The sequence below is a fragment of the Lissotriton helveticus genome, chromosome 5_1, assembly GCF_964261635.1.
Source record: "Lissotriton helveticus chromosome 5_1, aLisHel1.1, whole genome shotgun sequence".
NCBI classification, from domain to species: domain Eukaryota; kingdom Metazoa; phylum Chordata; class Amphibia; order Caudata; family Salamandridae; genus Lissotriton; species Lissotriton helveticus.
This window is the reverse complement of record NC_136065.1, coordinates 764,205,289-764,222,384: the sequence shown is the minus strand read 5'-3', so window position 1 is coordinate 764,222,384 and position 17,096 is coordinate 764,205,289. Positions and strand designations below refer to the sequence as shown.

The window sequence follows — 17,096 nt, the reverse complement described above, 5'->3', positions numbered from 1 at the left end:
CGACCTTTTAGCCCTGACCATTGAGCCTCTGGGCGCCCCAACTGGGGGAAAACAGTGGAAAAACTGAAAACACTGAAATACTGAAAACACCCCCAGAGAAGGAGTTAAAGGAAGAGATTTGCATCATTAATCCTTGGCAAGGCAGGCTGGTGGATAGTGCACAACAGAGGTAAGTCAGCTACAGTGTGGAGGAGTGTGGAGGAGTGTATGTTCAAGCCAGAATATATGAATATTAATTGGTGATTAGTAACCCACTCTGTACAGTAAAAAGAAAGCAAGTTAAATAGGGAAAAAAAAATGTAAAAAAATAAATAAATAAACCCCCACCAGTTTAATCCTATAAAACGGTATGGGCCGCAAATTAAGAAAGAAAGCGCGGAAGGAGGCACAAGATTCCAGCCCGGAGACGAGCGAACAACCGGCTGAGTCCAGTTTAAGGGAAGAGAGCCAAGAGAGTCTGATTTCCCAGGAGGATATTTCCGTGAAGAGACGCAAGAAGGGGAAATGTAAAAAAGGACCAAAAAAGGCCCCGCAAGTAAAAAAAAGGGTGCTCTCTAACATCCCTTAAAAAACAGACTACAGAGCCCTCAAACCCAGTAAAGGATTTCTTAGGTAAACACTATAAAATCCAAAACCCAACGGCAATAAATGTGGACTCTGATGAGGAGGACTCCAAGACAACAAATAGAGGAACAGATAACGTGCTTCAAGAGGATCAAAACCTGAGAGGAACGCCAGAAAAAGAACAGGAAGAAGAGCTGGAGGATCCCCTATTAATAAATCTAATACTAAACAGTCAGAATTCAAATTTGCTGGTACCTCGGCTATCTTCATCCCCAAAACTGTTCTCCCCCCAAGTATCGGGGAATGAAGATCAAGCGAGAAGAGTCAGCCTGGAGACAAGTTTTGTTTGGGAGGTATCCCCCAGCCAAGTACCATTGAGTGAAGAAAGGGGAAATAACTCAAATTTGCAGAATACTGGGAAAATCAGAAGCCACATAATCCCAGAGATAAATAGCCAACATGACCCTGACCTCTCAATGGCCCCTACCATCTCAATGATGGATCTTCTATTAATGTTGCAAAAAACTCTGCAAGAGATCCTCGAAGTCTCATTGCTGAATAATGGAGTTCTGAATTCTCAAAAGCAACACCTAAAGAAGATAGAGGATGAGTTGACTGGAATCAAAGGCCAAATGTCTACCCTGATAAGGCCAGTAGGAACCCCCCAAGCTACGGAACAAAGCTTGGAAAGTAGTCGGATAGAGCCCCCAGAAAATGTCTATATCTTTAGGCGCCCAATGTTGATAAGAAGGAGATGTGACCATGTAATAATTCACACTAAAGGTAGAGCGGGAAAAAAGCAGGCCACGCAGGTAGGGCCAAAGGTGAAGTCGAAGGAAAAAGAAACCGGAGATACACTAAACATTATGGCTCGGGCCTTTGTCCCGACCAGACCTTCGGAAATAGAAACATTAAGGAAGGTTCAAAACATACAAGAAAAGAGTAAGAAAGGCAAGGACCCAAAAGGGACAGTACAAAAGAATAAACCCATAAGCCAGAGAATAACCCCCTCATTAAAAAGTCAAAGGCAGACCCCCCTGAGACATAGGAAAGCGGAAGAAATTTATCAGCCACAAGAGATAGAAACGGGAGTAACAGGGAAGGAAGGACCAAGACAGAAAACTTTAGAACTCCCAGAGAAAGGATATGATCAGGGGAACAATAAATGGGTCTACCTAGAACCAGCAGAAGAAGGCCAAAGGGATAAGAAGTCAAGAAAAATAAAACCCCTAAATAGATCACAAATCTTGGCGATCTTCTCAAAATGTGTAAGCTTGAGTGGGATTGACACAAAAGATTTAAGACAGGTGGGCTTTATAGACAGCACCACAGGTGGGGAAATAACAAAAGTATTGTTACACTCAGATCTGGTAAGAAAGGCAATTCTGAGGGAAGCCAGTGAGATTCTCCAAGAAGGAGTAAAGGTACTGACTGAAAAAGACCTAAGGGGGAAAGTATTCACAGGAAGGGACTTCCTAAGCTGCCACGCAGGTCTGGGAAAGAGACAGGTGAGAATACACCAGGGTAAAGATGAAGGGGATAACCGTCTAAAGGTGGTGATAAATAACACAGCGAATGAGGATTGGTTGGGCAATTTTAGTCAATGTAGCCATCTAGGGGACTCAATCGAGTGCGATGTGGAGGAAAGTGAGGTAGTCGGGGGTCTGAGCGAAATAGAATAGGAGAGAGGGTCGCCGAATGCCCTAAGTCTCTTAACGTGGAACATAAACGGGCTAGGCAATGATTTAAAAAGGGAACAGTTAAAGCTTCGTATAAACGAAGTAGCAATTGCCTGCCTACAAGAGACTTGGGCATGCGGCGAAACCCCCTTCTTCGAGGGATATTACCAACTAAATCGACCGGCAACGAGACAAAGATTTGGTCGCCCCTTAGGGGGAATAATGACGCTTATCTCAACGAAGATACTAAGAAATGTGACAATGTTAAAAGTAAAGTGTAAATGGTTATTGGCATGTAGGATAAACCATCTCTGTCTGGATAAGTCATATGCAAAGATAATTGTTGTAAATGTATTTATACAATGGGACAATGTAGAGGACTATGCAAGAGAGATGGGAAACTTTAAACAGGACGTAGATCATATTTTTGAAAGGTACACTTCAGACATATTGTTAATTTTAGGGGATTTTAACCATAAACTATACCCAGGGAAGACCGATCGTTGGTGCACAGAACTACTAGACGCCTATGGAATAACATATGCAAAGTTTCCAACATGTGACCCCTCAAAGCTGGATCGGGAATTGGCCAATTATTTGGGGGAAAAGGGACTCTTCTGCCTAAATGGCAGGTCCAAATCAGAGTGCCCTGCAAAGAAGACTTTTAAAAAAGGTTTACAAAACTCCCCAATTGACTATGTCTTTATGCCAGCATGGAACTTCAACTTAGTGCAGGACTTTAAAGTACTGAATGGTGAAGGTAGTGACCATAATCTGCTTTCGGTAAGTTTAAAATGGGGAAGGTTGGAACCAAGGGAAAAGGTGATTCACCAAGAATTAGATTATCCAAAAAGGGCAACAACCAGAGTAACCGAAGATTATGTGGAAAAGTTAAAATCATTCCAACAAAAGATAGAATTGGTAAATCTAGAAAACTTAAATCTAAAATGGTACGAGGAGAAAATTGCCCAATTAGTCGAATGTCTTAGGATAGAACTAAAGAAGAATAAAAGTAAAGGCCAAACAAATCGCGACAGCCGCCTGAAATGGTTCTCAATGGACTGCCAAATTAAAAAAAGAGAAATAAGGGCAGAAGCTAGAAAACAAAGGAAAGAATTTAACCTAGAGAGGAAAAAATATATAAACTCCCTAAAAGTAGAGCTTAAGAAGATGGCCCTTGATGCAAAAATGGAGTACAAAGAGAAATGCTGGGGAGAGCTGCTAGAATCAATTGAAAATAAGAATCTGAGACAATTTTGGAAATTGATAAAAGCAGCATCGTCTCCCCCTGCAGGAGAAATGATATGCGTCGTAAGTGAGGCAGCCTGGGACAAATATATAAGGGAACTGTATGAAGCTAGACTAGTCCCAGGAGTAAGAGCTCTACCAGGGTGGCAGGAAATCTCAGACGAATTTAAATCAGATTTCACAGAAGACCACATTGGAGAAATAATCAAGAAGTTGAACCTAACTAGAGCAGCAGGGCCGGATAACCTCCCAGCTATAATCCTTAAATCCCAAACAAAATGGTGGGCACAGTTTTTCTCAAACCTCTTCCAATTAATCCTAACAGAGGGAAAAATGCCATCAAACTAGAAGGGGGCAATAATCAGACCTATCCACAAAAAGGGTAGCCCAGGGGAACCGCAAAATTATAGATTGATAAATCTCCTGGACATAGGGGCAAAAGTCTTCTCAAAACTTGTCCTTAACAGACTGAACGCCTGGGTGGAAGAGTACTCAATAATACCAATCGAACAGGGAGGGTTTAGAGCAGGTCATTCAACAATAGATCACTGCTTCTCCCTATGGGCAATGGCGAGGAAATCGACGGAACAGAACGGAAAACTCTGTTGCTGCTTCGTGGACTTCCGAGCCGCATTTGACTCGGTAGACCGGGACTGTCTCTGGGAAATACTAACTAAGAAAAATATCCCAAGTGACTTGTTGATGATATTAAAAGAATTGCACCGGGAAAATTGGGCCCAAGTTATCAGGGATACTGAGGGGACACTAACGCCAAAAATTCCCATTGAAAATGGCCTGCGGCAAGGCTGCGTACTGGCCCCCCAGTTATTCTCCATCTTTCTAGCCGATTTACCGAAATACCTCGAAGTAAAGGGTAGCGCCAGTCCAAGAATGGATGGCAAAAAGGTGTCGTGTCTGCTATATGCAGATGATCTAGTGATAGTGGATCAAACAGAAATTGGCTTACAAAGGAAACTGAATTATTTTAATGAATATTGTAAAAAGCTGTTTTTAAAGGTAAATCTAGACAAAACAAAAATCTTATGCTTTGGTAAAAAAGCGATCAAGTTTAATTGGTTTTTAGGGGATCTTAAATTAGAATCCGTAAATGAATACCGATATCTAGGTGTGTGGTTCGATAAAAAATTAAATTGGCAAACACACCTCGAAGCCCAAAAAGCGAAGTCACAAACCTCAATTGCTGGTCTAAAAATGTTTAACCGGGATTATGGGGATAAGTCTCATCGGCCATTATTGAAAGCATTTAACGCGATGATTCCACCACAAGTCCTCTATGGAGCGGAGGTCCTTTATTTGAGCGGTAGGGGAGCCTGGGACATAGAGTAAGGAAAATGCATGAAAAAGCTCTTATCCCTACCCCCATCGGCAATGGTTCAAGCCATAAGAACAGAGCTAGGAACAACAGCTTGGGGAGTTCAGACGCAATGTGCAGTAATTCGGTTCTGGAAACGCCTAGAAAACGATAAAAAAATTGCACATTGGTGCCGAAACGAAATACAACGAAGTGACCTAAAATGGGCTAAAATGTGTAAGAGGAGAATGTTACAGGCCTGTGAAAATATAAAAGTGGATATGTCTTGTGAGGCGCTAACTATAGAGTGCTCAAAACAGGAATTACGTATTAATGGTCAAATGTCTACAAGAAGTATGGATAGGGAATATCTAGAGAAGAAAATATCAGTGGATTTCATGATGAAGGCATGGGCAAAGGAATCCTGGTTCCCTTACTTGGATCTATTGCCTAACACGTGGCTTAGACAAGAGATCCTAAGACTACGTATTGGGATCAACCCATGGTTATCAAATAAAGAATTTAAAACCAAAATGTTGGACCCTAATGGGCATTGCAAATGCAGACTGGGCACAAAAGGGGACATCGTGCACTTTTTGCTAGACTGTTTAAATAATTTAGAACAGCGTAAACTTTGGCTGCGCCCAATATTTATAAAATATGATATAAAGAACAGGAGACAAGCACTTGAGCTAATAACAGAACTTCCAAGCATTGATATCGCAATCGCACTTGGGAAATTTTTAAAAAGGGTACATAGTGTTATAATAAATCAGTAATAGATTTTAATGTTTTAAATGGAATTGTCTAGAGATAATTGGTTTTATGAGTTTTATTAGGAAAATCATTGGAATTGCTGATAATATGTGTACCTGGTGTCAATTGCCATCTGTCTGGGGGAAGTCCATTTACACCGATATTTTAAAGGAATGAAATTAAGGATAATTTTGTATGAATTTTGATGACTGTTGATAGTTTATTGCAAGTAAGCACTGTGTATTGGTTTAAAGATTATGATCTAAATAAACGTAACTTTTGACCTTGACCTTGAATAACATTTTAGAAACAGAACACAGGTCCTATGTACAACCATTCCATTTCAGTACTGAAAACTCACTATTTTACAAAATACATTTCCTCTCTATTGCAAACATTCCTACCAAGCATTACCCAAAAAATGACACAACCCAACAGCAAAGAAGCTCAGTCTGCTTCCTAATCTGAGGTAACACAGGTGACATGATTATAAAAGGTTCAAATATTTTTATGTAATCATGCACACACTATCTATTCCTTCTGAAAAATGTAAAAGTCATTGATTTGCCCCAAAATCGTATTTTTAATAACATTTTAGAAACAGAACACAGGTCCTATGTACAAGCATTCCATTTCAGTACTCAAAACTCACTATTTTACAAAATACATTTCCTCTCTATTGCAAACATTCCTACCAGGCATTACCAAAAAAATGACACAAACCAACAGCAAAGAAGCTCATTCTGCTTCCTAATCTGAGGTAACACAGGTGATATGATTGTGAAAGGTTCAAATATTTTTATGTAATCATGCACACACTATTTATTCCTTCTCAAAAATGTAAAACCATTGATTTGCCCCAAAATCGTTTTTTGAATAACATTTTAGAAACACGGCGCAGGTCCTATGTACAAGAATTCCATTTCAGTTCTGAAAACTCACTATTTTACAAAATACATTTCCTCTCTATTGCAAACATTCCTACCAGGCATTACCCAAAAAATTACGCAACCCAACAGCAAAGAAGCTCATTCTGCTTCCTAATCTGAGGTAACACAGGTGATATGATTGTGAAAGGTTCAAATATTTTTATGTAATCATGCACACACTATTTATTCCTTCTCAAAAATGTAAAACCATTGATTTGCCCCAAAATCGTTTTTTGAATAACATTTTAGAAACACAGCGCAGGTCCTATGTACAAGAATTCCATTTCAGTTCTGAAAACTCACTATTTTACAAAATACATTTCCTCTCTATTGCAAATATTGATACCATGCATTTTCAAAAAGCATCACACAAACCAACAGCAAAGAAGCTCAATGTGCTTCTTAATCTGAACTCTCTATCTATATTGAATGAATCATAACTCACCTTTACAAATGCGTTGGGAGATTGAGAACAGTGTCAGATACACACACCAATATTTCTTTAGCAGAGCAAAAGGTATGTACTCCAGGCACTGCAACCATGAATGGCACAGAGAACCTCTAATTCTACACACATATTCCTCATGGTAACCAATCAAAACTCTTCCCTCTCTATTTTCAAATCAACACCCTTCCCCCCCTCAGCCCTTTCTACCTGCTACCATAGCAACTCCCTCCTCACTGAGCTCTCAGGGTTAAAAGTTTATTCTACAATGTTGCAAATGAACTCAGCAAGGATGTTTGATCTATCAATAAACCAGCTTATCAGGTGCTATCTTTCTTTTAATTACTTTTTCTTGACCATTCAAATGACTTCTTTCACAGAGCACAACCATGCACCCTAACTTTCAGTTTTCAACTATCTGAATCCCCCAATCATTGCTTGTGATTCAAGAGCACTGAAACTACACAGTTTTTTTTTTGCAAACTCCTACTGTTCCAACTGCCATTTCATTCCTACACTTCATCTGACTGCACCAGAACCTCCTCTCACCATGTACTCTGTCTGGATTATTGGACACAGCTACATTCACCGGGCTCAAAGGTATGCAGCTATCAGAAATTTTCACAACCTTGATTTACCAAATATGCACATAAAATGGATTGGCCAAAGATGATTGAGATGTCATCAATTGATACCATTGGTGAAAACCTTTCACCATCTGCCACACCCTGACCGTATAATTTTGCACTGTGGTGGAAATGACCTAGGCACTTTGACTGGGGTAGGTCTGGAAATGGTTTTAAAGGACACCTTTGGGCAATTGATGACACTTTTTCCACAAACTGCCTTGGTATATTCCAATATATATGTCACAGTGCTGGACCTGTTACTTATGGTGATGTGATTATCCTTGACTAGGCCCTCCTATATCTCCATTAGGATGGGGACATTGCCATCTCTACAGGCTAATGTTTCTAGACCAGGTGCACCACTTTCTGACTCTTTAAAACATAGAACACTGTTTGCCCATCTAACTCTACCAATCTCTACCTCACCTGCCACCCACATCTAGTGAGAAAAGCACAGGTAGGGGGGGTTTAGACACAGCAGTTAGATGAGAATCAAGATGAGAAAATCATGAGGAAAAGAGTGGTGTCGCCTCACGGGAGTATCACCATGAAGGCTCTGCAGGAAGGTACTCGCCTGCCACCTAGGATCTCATCATCAGCGTGCACCACTCGAACAGAAATTGTGAAGTGTCAAAGAAAAAGAATAAAAGTAGGTGAAGGTGCTAGGGTACCAGTGCCTGCATATACACCCAGATATGAAGCGTGGCTCAGTGGTTAGAGGCGGCAGACCCGGAAGCTGAGATCGACCGTGGACCAGGGTTCGATTCCCCGCCTCGGCGGGTCTCGGGCTCAAAATTCCACGGACTCGACAATTCTCGCTCCGGTGCCTACTCGAATCACGGGGTCACACTCTGCAACTCTGGGCAATAGCTTGCTTAATCTCCACTACGGCCCCTCGCGGCGGGATGCCTGGCTTTCACCTTGTGGACACCCTGCCGGGGTTTCTCACAGGGGAATACCAGGACGGGTTCCCTAAGCAAGCGCCAGGAAGCCCTTTGGGTGACAGGTTTGCGCTATATAAGTACACCTACATTTACATATGTGTATAGCAAGATAGAACCCCACTGCGTTAAAAGTGAGCTAATACTAGCTGGCCTTCTGTGATTTATTCTAGGCTGCTAGTCTGCTAGTCTAGCTAGGCTGTTAGTCTGCTCGTGTTAAAATGCCGACATGCTTCATTGCCTATTAGAAAACTCACGGCAATTTCTTCAGGGCTTGTGTATCTTCACCCTACACCCATTCATTGGTATTTTGTTTCTCCTGTGTAGGAGGGCATACCTATACCTCCCTTTCAATGGTCTCTGTGTCACCAATTCGTGTAATGTTCCTCCCAACTGCTCACGTCAGTTTCGGAGCAGGCTGTGTCCGGGCGTTGTCTCGGCCGGACACAGCCTGGGTGTCTGTGAGGTGTGTGGGTGTGTGGGTGTGGGTGTGGATGTGTAAGGTGTCGGTGTGGGTGTGTGGGGTGTTTGGGTGTGGATGGAGGTGTGGGTGTGTGGGGAGTGTGTGGGTGTGGGGGTGTAGGGTTGTGTGTGGGGTGTGTGTGTGTGTGAGATGTGTGTGTGTGAAGAGTGTGTGTGTGGGTGTGTGTGTGGGGTGTGTGTGTGTGCGTGTGTGTGGGATGTACTTGTAGGTACCTAAATCAGCCACAGAACCCAAAAGCTCTTTTCAGAGCTACCCTACCTCTGATCACTCAAAATGATTATTTTACACTAATTTTTTTCACTATTTTTCCCCATGGTACGCTCCCCGGTACGCTCCCAGGTGCGCTTACCGTGCGCTCCCCCCGCGAAAATCGGAAAAAAAATTTAAAAAATGTTGTCCCGCGGGACCCTTCCAAAACGTGTTTTTCCCATGTTAATTTCCATAGGGCGGTTGGCCTCACTTTTAGCCCGAACGGCTGAATGGATTTGCACGAAACTTGGCAAAATTGTAGGGACTGTTAGCCCGATGTGCCTTTGCTAGGTCTCAAGATATGTGCTCCAGTGGATTTTGAGAAATTAACGTTCAAAAAAAGATATATATCTGTAAGCGCGCTCCGGGCAGCGCCCCGGTTCGCGTACCTGGCGCGTAACGGAACTTCGCGAAGCGAAGCTGATTGGCTCTCCGGTGTCTGTCAACATTCTAAACAGTCCGGAGCGGCCGCCATCTTGTCTCTCGGTAGGATCAAGAGACAAGATGTGGTGAAAAACGAAGGGGAGAATGAAGGAAAGGGGGCAAGGTAGACCCCTCCTGACCCCCTAGGATTGATCAGGGGGATATTAAAGTGCCCCGCGGGGGAAAAAATAAAAAAATAAAAATTTTCGCAGTAGAGGCGCGTCCCGGTACGCGAACCGGGCAGCTCACCGGGCAGCTAACCGGCAGCGTAGCTGTCAACATTGTAAACAGTCCGGAGCGGTCGCCATCTTGTTTCTCGGTAGGTTCGAGAGACAAGATGTGGTGAAAAACGAAGGGGGAAATGAAGGAAAGGGGGCAAGGTAAACCCCTCCTGACCCCCTAGGATTGATGAAGGGGATATTAAAGTCCCCCGCGGGGCAAAAAAAAAAAAATTGTGTTTTTTCGCGGTAGAGGCGCTTCCCGGTACGCGAACCGGGCAGCTAACCGGCAGCGTAACGGGAGTCCGCCATCTTGTGTTTTTGGAGCATCCGGTTCGCGTACCGGGTAGCGTCCCGGTAAGCGTAACAAGAGAAACAGTAAAAAACAAAAAAAATGGAATAGATTATCAAGAAAACTTTGAAAAATTGTAGGGACTGTTTGTTTGATGTGCCTTTGCAAGGCCTCAAGATATGTGCACGTGTGGATTTTGGCTAATTAAGGTTAAAAAAGATATATATATCTGTAAGCGTGCTCCGGCGCGCTTACGTTACGGGTTTTGTTTGCGCTGCAGAGCCGATACGTCACGGTTATGCGACTTGTCATGAGGCGTCTCACGTGGCTACGTGATACGTCACGTAATAAAGAATATATTTTACAGATATAGATATTAGCTTTTAAAAAACCAATGAAATTCACTGAAAAAACCATAGGTTATAGACCATATATAGTTAGGAATTAGCATTTACAAAACCTTGAAAATTCACTGAAAAAACCATAGGTTATAGACCATATATAGTTAGGAATTAGCATTTAAAAAACCTTTTTTTACTCACACAAAACCATTGAAATTCCATATATAGTTAGTTAGTTGCACTAACTATATATCGCGCACCCGCAATCCACTGCTGATCATGTCACATATTACATCATTCATGACATGGTCAGTGACATCACTGATGACATCACTGATGACATCTCAAATGACATCACTGATGACATCACTGATGACATCTCATTTGACATCAATGACCACATTACTGATGATATCATTCATGTGACAATACAATGCATCTCCTCACATTTTAATATAACCTCTGTTACACCCAGTGTTAAATACAGAGTATAATTTTTGAAACCATTGACACACCAATACTAGTTACTACATACGCACTCACTGATTCCTACGTCTACACACACATTCACTCATTCACCCATACAATCATTCATACATACCATCACTCATCTTTACAACACTATCATATGCACTCATACACCTATACAGACACTCACACTTTGCCACTCATCCATGGAGTTACTCACACACCTAGTCAGTCCTGTAAAGAATCAATCACACTTCCATTTTCTTGTCTATACAGTTAAACATAGAGCACCTTACATTTTCAAAAAAAAACTAACACATACTTACTCTCTTATACAATCATTGATACAAGTACACATTGATCTGCACAGAGTCACACACCTCCCAGCCAGCCACACACACACTCAGTCTCCCATACAAATACTTGGACAATCAATCAATAACCCATATAGTTAATCATATAGCTACTGATCAACACATGCAGCAGTTTACAGAACAACAGACATAATGATGCACAAATTAAGACAGTTTAGTCACTAACCCATGCACTCAGTGAGACACATTTAATCACTCACTCATACATTCAGTCATGCACCTACTAAATCCTTCGTCCAGACAAGTATACTTCCACTGTCATTTGAGATGTCATCAGTGATGTCATCAGTGATGTCACTGACCATGTCATGAATGATGTAATATGTGACATGATCAGCAGTGGATTGCGGGTGCGCGATATATAGTTAGTGCAACTAACTAACTATATATGGAATTTCAATGGTTTTGTGTGAGTAAAAAAAAGGTTTTTTAAATTCTAATTCCTAACTATATATGGTCTATAACCTATGGTTTTTTCAGTGAATATATATATATATATATATATACATTTTTTTAAATATGCACGATTTTTTGGGTTGAAAATAATTAAATCAGACACATTTCTGCTTTAAAAAGACGATTTATTGATAATGTTTGAATTTTTTATTTTCAAGCATATGCAAAAAAAGTATAACATTTTCACACGCTTTTCAATATCTTTGTATTGGAATATTTGTTCGTCTTCTATTTTTGAAGAATCTGCTGATGCTGGCGCAAGATAATTTTCCACGTTTTCCGGACTTCAGTGCCTTCCGGTGAAGATGAGAAGACGGACAATTTGCAGACAGGTACGTTTAACAAACTTTATTTTAAAAATAAAAACATGGTGGTTACCCCTAATGTAAAGTAAAATCTGTGGGAAGTGTTATCGTTTGAAAAGGATTTAGTGTTAATATTAGGCTCAGTTTTCACAATTTTTAAAAACCAATGCATTCTACTGTTTGCATTTCCTCCATACGAATGGCTTATTAAAAAAAAAAGGATGTAAATGTAAGAGAATGCTTCTTATTGTAATAACAGTATTTGTTTATATCGAATCATTAATTCAGGGCATGCCTTTTTTCAGGGGTTCCAGAGATGGTAGTAAATGTGCTTTCATACTATATCCATAATTCTGAAAATTTGGAGAAGTACAGCTGTTCCTGTTGTTGCTGAAGAAATTTTTTTGAGTACTGCACATTTAATTGTTTTTTATCAAAGTGCTTATCAACGTTCGTGTTTTAAATTCTCTGCATTTAGACTAATATAGTTGCCTTCTGTTGTTACTCATTTGATTTTGGAGTTTCTCAAAATATTTAAAACTTTTATATCAAAAAGCATTTTCTTTATGGATTAAGGCAAAAAAATGCAATTTTTTTGGAACTGATCATTGCAAAATTTATGGTGGATAAAAGGAGAATCCAGTTATGCAATGGATTGAGGCTAATATAGTTGCCTATTTATCAAATTTTCCTGGATTTTGGTTTTTTTTGTGAAAAATATGGATTATTCTGGGAGTTTTTTACAAAATAAAAAAAAGGCTTTGAAAAAGATCGTGGTGATAGGAGTTGTTGACTCATGGTGACTCAAGGAAAATTTTGCAGTCCCAATAAGTTGAAAAAAGAAGACAACTGAAGGTAGGAACCCCAACTTTCCTTTTTTAAGTGAAAAACATTTTCAAAAATTCCAAATGAATTGTTGATAGAGTAAAAAATGACAAGTAATTTCGAAATTATGTTAGTATTTTTTTAAATCAGTAATATAAAATGTACGCAATACTGTCAAGGTAGTCAGAAGCCACCATCAACGTAAATTGTTGAAGTTTAGCCAATAGTCTCTAAGACATTTCTTTGCTTTTCTTGGAAATTTGAGGATTCAGGCTACCTGACCTAGTCTCATTTCCTGGAAACTTTGCTCCTTTTTCAAAATTTCCAGGAAATGATAAAAATTAGGATGATGTTTAGATACAGTTTTATTAAAAGAATGATGCCATTCCTCAATGGCATTTTTTGTTTTTGCACCACCCTCCAAGCAGGTTGAATAGCAGTTCCACCATTCTAGGATACTCCTACGGCCTGACCTGCATAGACGGCCAATCCACGTATCCTCAAATTAATTTAGTATTAATGCCAATTTTTCTTCATTTGGGGAAAACAAATCGGATCCTGTAATTGCAGTGTAGTACTCATCTACACTCTCAGGTGGTACAAAACACAACTCTGTTAGTTTTCAAAATTCAAATTGTAGTTTGCTGCTTGCTAAATAGTCCTCAATCAAGGAGGATTTCTGAATCTTACGCCAATAAGCCTGCGAAAAATGAAAGAAACATCCTTGGATTTGCGTTTCTGGGTATAATTTTGTAATTGTAGTAATCATTGCCAATTCAAAATCAATAATTACTGTTCGAGGACTTTTATTCACGGTTTTGCTTTTTATTACAGACAAAAAATCAGTGTACGTAGAAGATTGTTGGTCAGGCAGCAAAACATACACTAAAGGGATTGTTGTGTTATTTGTATTAGCATGAACAGTGTAAATTTGAGAAAATGGATAGGATGTTGATTTGAAAGTACCATCCATCGTCCAAACTGGACTGTTCTCAAGGGTTATAAGGTTATGGTTAGTGCTAAAAATTAAAATTCTTTTACGAATGTCTCCATTATTGTGCAAAAGAAAGTTTTCATTAGAGAAAGTGAGCAATAATTCATTAGAGATTTTAATGTCTACAAAGTTGCGGGTGTTATGTGGTGGGGGTTACTTGTCACTTTTTCTCTTTGAACCATTCGTCTGAGGTTGGGGATGGAGGGCATGCTACCAGCAACATCCAAAGGTGTGTTCTGAGCCACTTCCCTCAGTATTGTACCACAGTTTTCATTGGCGGTGTGTGCTAGAAGTTTAATTTATTGGACATGTTCCTGTACTTCTATTTCCATTGCAGAGGCAGCGTGGTTATGGTCTGTTGTCCTAAACATGGTTTCTTTCAGAGTAACAGATCTGCCTGTGCAATGGGATGAGAAATATTGCACACACTTCCAATGACATCTGGGTTCAACAGATTTATCTTTACAATAGAAGTACCCACCATATTATAGAAGGTTATTACCTGTCCGAGATTTGACATATGTTGCTTCCTTGCTGCAGGACATTGTTGATTATCTGTTTAAAAAATATATATATTTTTTTATTTTTTTACATGTTTCCTTTTTTTATTATTAATTGCTGAGAGGTAAGTACTCTTAAAAGTTTTGGGAAAATATATTGGATTACAGTCACTGTTATGCACTTGCTTGTTTTGTAATTACTCTTTGTTCTTTGTGTGTGAAACAGCTTTCACAATTAGCAATTTTCTTGCTCGTTATGATTTTACCACATAATTTTTACAACCCATGTTTTTTTATCTCATGCAAGTTGTTATAACGCAAGATTTTACCACTTATTTAAGGGAAAATGGGGGGTTCTGGGGTGTCTCCCCCCACAAATGTTTTATGCTTTATCACATAATTACGGGAAGATGGGAGAGTGTGGGGTCTCCCCCCACAAATACATTGGTTTAAAAAAAAAATGAGGTTCGGGACAGGGTTGGATGACATTGGGTATGCTGATGGCAAAGAGGAACATAGCGCAGAAATGGGGTGGGATGGAGTCACCTACGCTAGCGGCCTGGAAACATGATATGGATGCAGCTATGATTTCAGAACGGGCAGTGTTCCGCAATAGGGGATGTCCCCGTAAATGGAGTAAAGTTTGGGGGGCATGGAATAAATATAGAGGGGACATTTGTGATCCACCCTCGGATGATGATAGTTCTAGCTCTGATTCCGAATGATGCATTAGAAATAATGAAAGTGATGGAAACCCATGACACAACTTTTGGATTCAGATATGTTTGTACTTGTGTATTACACATAATGGTTTCTGATGAAAGAATACTGTGCTCAATGTGCTTTATATCCTTACTGACTATTGTATCGCACTGTTTTGAAAATGCAAATAAAAAAGTTTTTACATTTTTTTTTTTAAATGAGTGGTAATGGTATGCGTTGGAAAAGCATCTTTGAGCTAAAAACTTGTGTGGTAAAAAAAAAGCGTGGCAGTGGCATACTAAGGGCCCCATACCCTTGGGAAACAGGACCGCCCACTGGAGGTGCGGCGGTCCCACACTCCCGATTAGGGTGCGCCCGCCACACTGGCGGGCGCATGGTGCATCTGCAACATTGCAGCAGGCAGTGCAGAGAGCACCGCCCTTCGTAATGCCACAAAGGCAGGTTGTGTGTTTCAATGCACAACGTGACAGGCACCACGCGATGCCTGCCATGTTGTTCATTGAAAGGCAGGGGGGTGCCCATGTGCACCCCCCACATCCCCCCGGAGTCCCTGGGGGCCCACAACTGGCCCCCGCTAGGAAACTCCACATGCCTTTCCGTAGCGGCACGTGGCCATGTTCACGGCCACATTGTAATATGGCTTGCAGTGTCTTTCAGACACCGCCAACATATTGAACCTTTTTTCTCCCGGTCGACTTGTCGACCAGGCGGAAAAGCAGCGGACTGTCTTTCCGACCGCCGCTGAACCCCCAGTCATTGTAATATGGCGGTGGGTCTTTGCTGCAAGGATGGTGGGCGGATCGCCCCCGTCGGGCCCGTGGTGACTACTGTGTATATCTGTTGAATTGTTTTCTGAAGATTCTTATAGGCCGCTGCTTGGTTTGATTGAAGGAAATTATGTTTTTTTTAAGGATTAGATTTCTGTAAATATAAAAAACTGGTACAATAAGTGATTTTCTATTTTTAAAAACTGTGCTGTGTTGACTTCTTGGGCGACTTGCTTTATTGTTTTGGTTTTCAGTGTCTATCTTCTTCTTTCAGGCTAAAAAGGTATTGGTAAAGGCATACTAATTCTTTATCTGGGTTGTAAATGCTTGTTTTATATTGCTACCTAGTCACAGTTATAAACTTGCTTCTTTGGTACTCACACTTTACTTATGTAATGGAAAGCATCTCTTTCAACGTGGTTTTTATTTGTAAGAGCTTTAACCACGCTTTTTTTTAACAACGCATGTTTTTACACTGCATGCTTTTACCACATTATTATGGAAAGTTGAAGGGTCTCCCCCCACAAATACTAACCTATTTTTTCTTAAATGTATCTTTGATGACAGTCTCTGTAGTTTTGTAGAGTTTTACAGATACTTACTGTGTATATCTGTTGGAGTGTTTTCTGAAGATTCTTATAGGCCGCTGCTTTGTCGTTTGAATGAAGGTAATGACGTTTTTTTAAGGATTAGATTTCTGTAAATATAAAAAAAATGTACAAAAAGTGATTTTCTATTTTTAAAAACTGTTCTGTGTTGACTTCTTGGGTGACTTTCTTTATTGTTTTGGTTTTCAGTCTCTATCCTTCTTCTTTCAGGCTAAAAAAGTCTTGGTAAAGGCATACTATATCTTTATCTGCATTGTAAATGCTTGTTTTATATTGCTACCTAGACACAGTTATGAACTTGCTTCTTTGGTAATCACTCTTTACTGATATAATGTAAAGCATCTCTTACAAAGTGGTTTTTATATGAAAGTGCTTTAACCACGCTTTTTTTTACAACGCATGTTTTTTACCCCAAACAAGTTTTTACACTGCATGCTTTTACCACATTATATGGGGAATTTGGGGGCTGTGGGGGGTCTCCCCCATAAATACGTATGCTTTACCACATAATTACGGGAAGATGGGGGTCTCCCCCCTAAAATACATTGTTTTTTTTTTTTTTAATG

The 17,096-nt window shown here is 40.2% G+C and overlaps 1 long non-coding RNA gene across 1 annotated transcript in view; it reads left to right on the top strand.

Moving 5' to 3' along the window:
* Positions 1-12,904, top strand: part of LOC144753368 (uncharacterized) — a 53,975-nt gene extending 41,071 nt beyond the window's left edge. Inside the window, exons 2-3 of the long non-coding RNA XR_013594320.1 lie at positions 12,049-12,140; positions 12,419-12,904. This is a non-coding gene — a long non-coding RNA (uncharacterized LOC144753368). The remainder of the gene's footprint in view (positions 1-12,048; positions 12,141-12,418) is intronic.
* Positions 12,905-17,096: the final 4,192 nt, after the last annotated feature.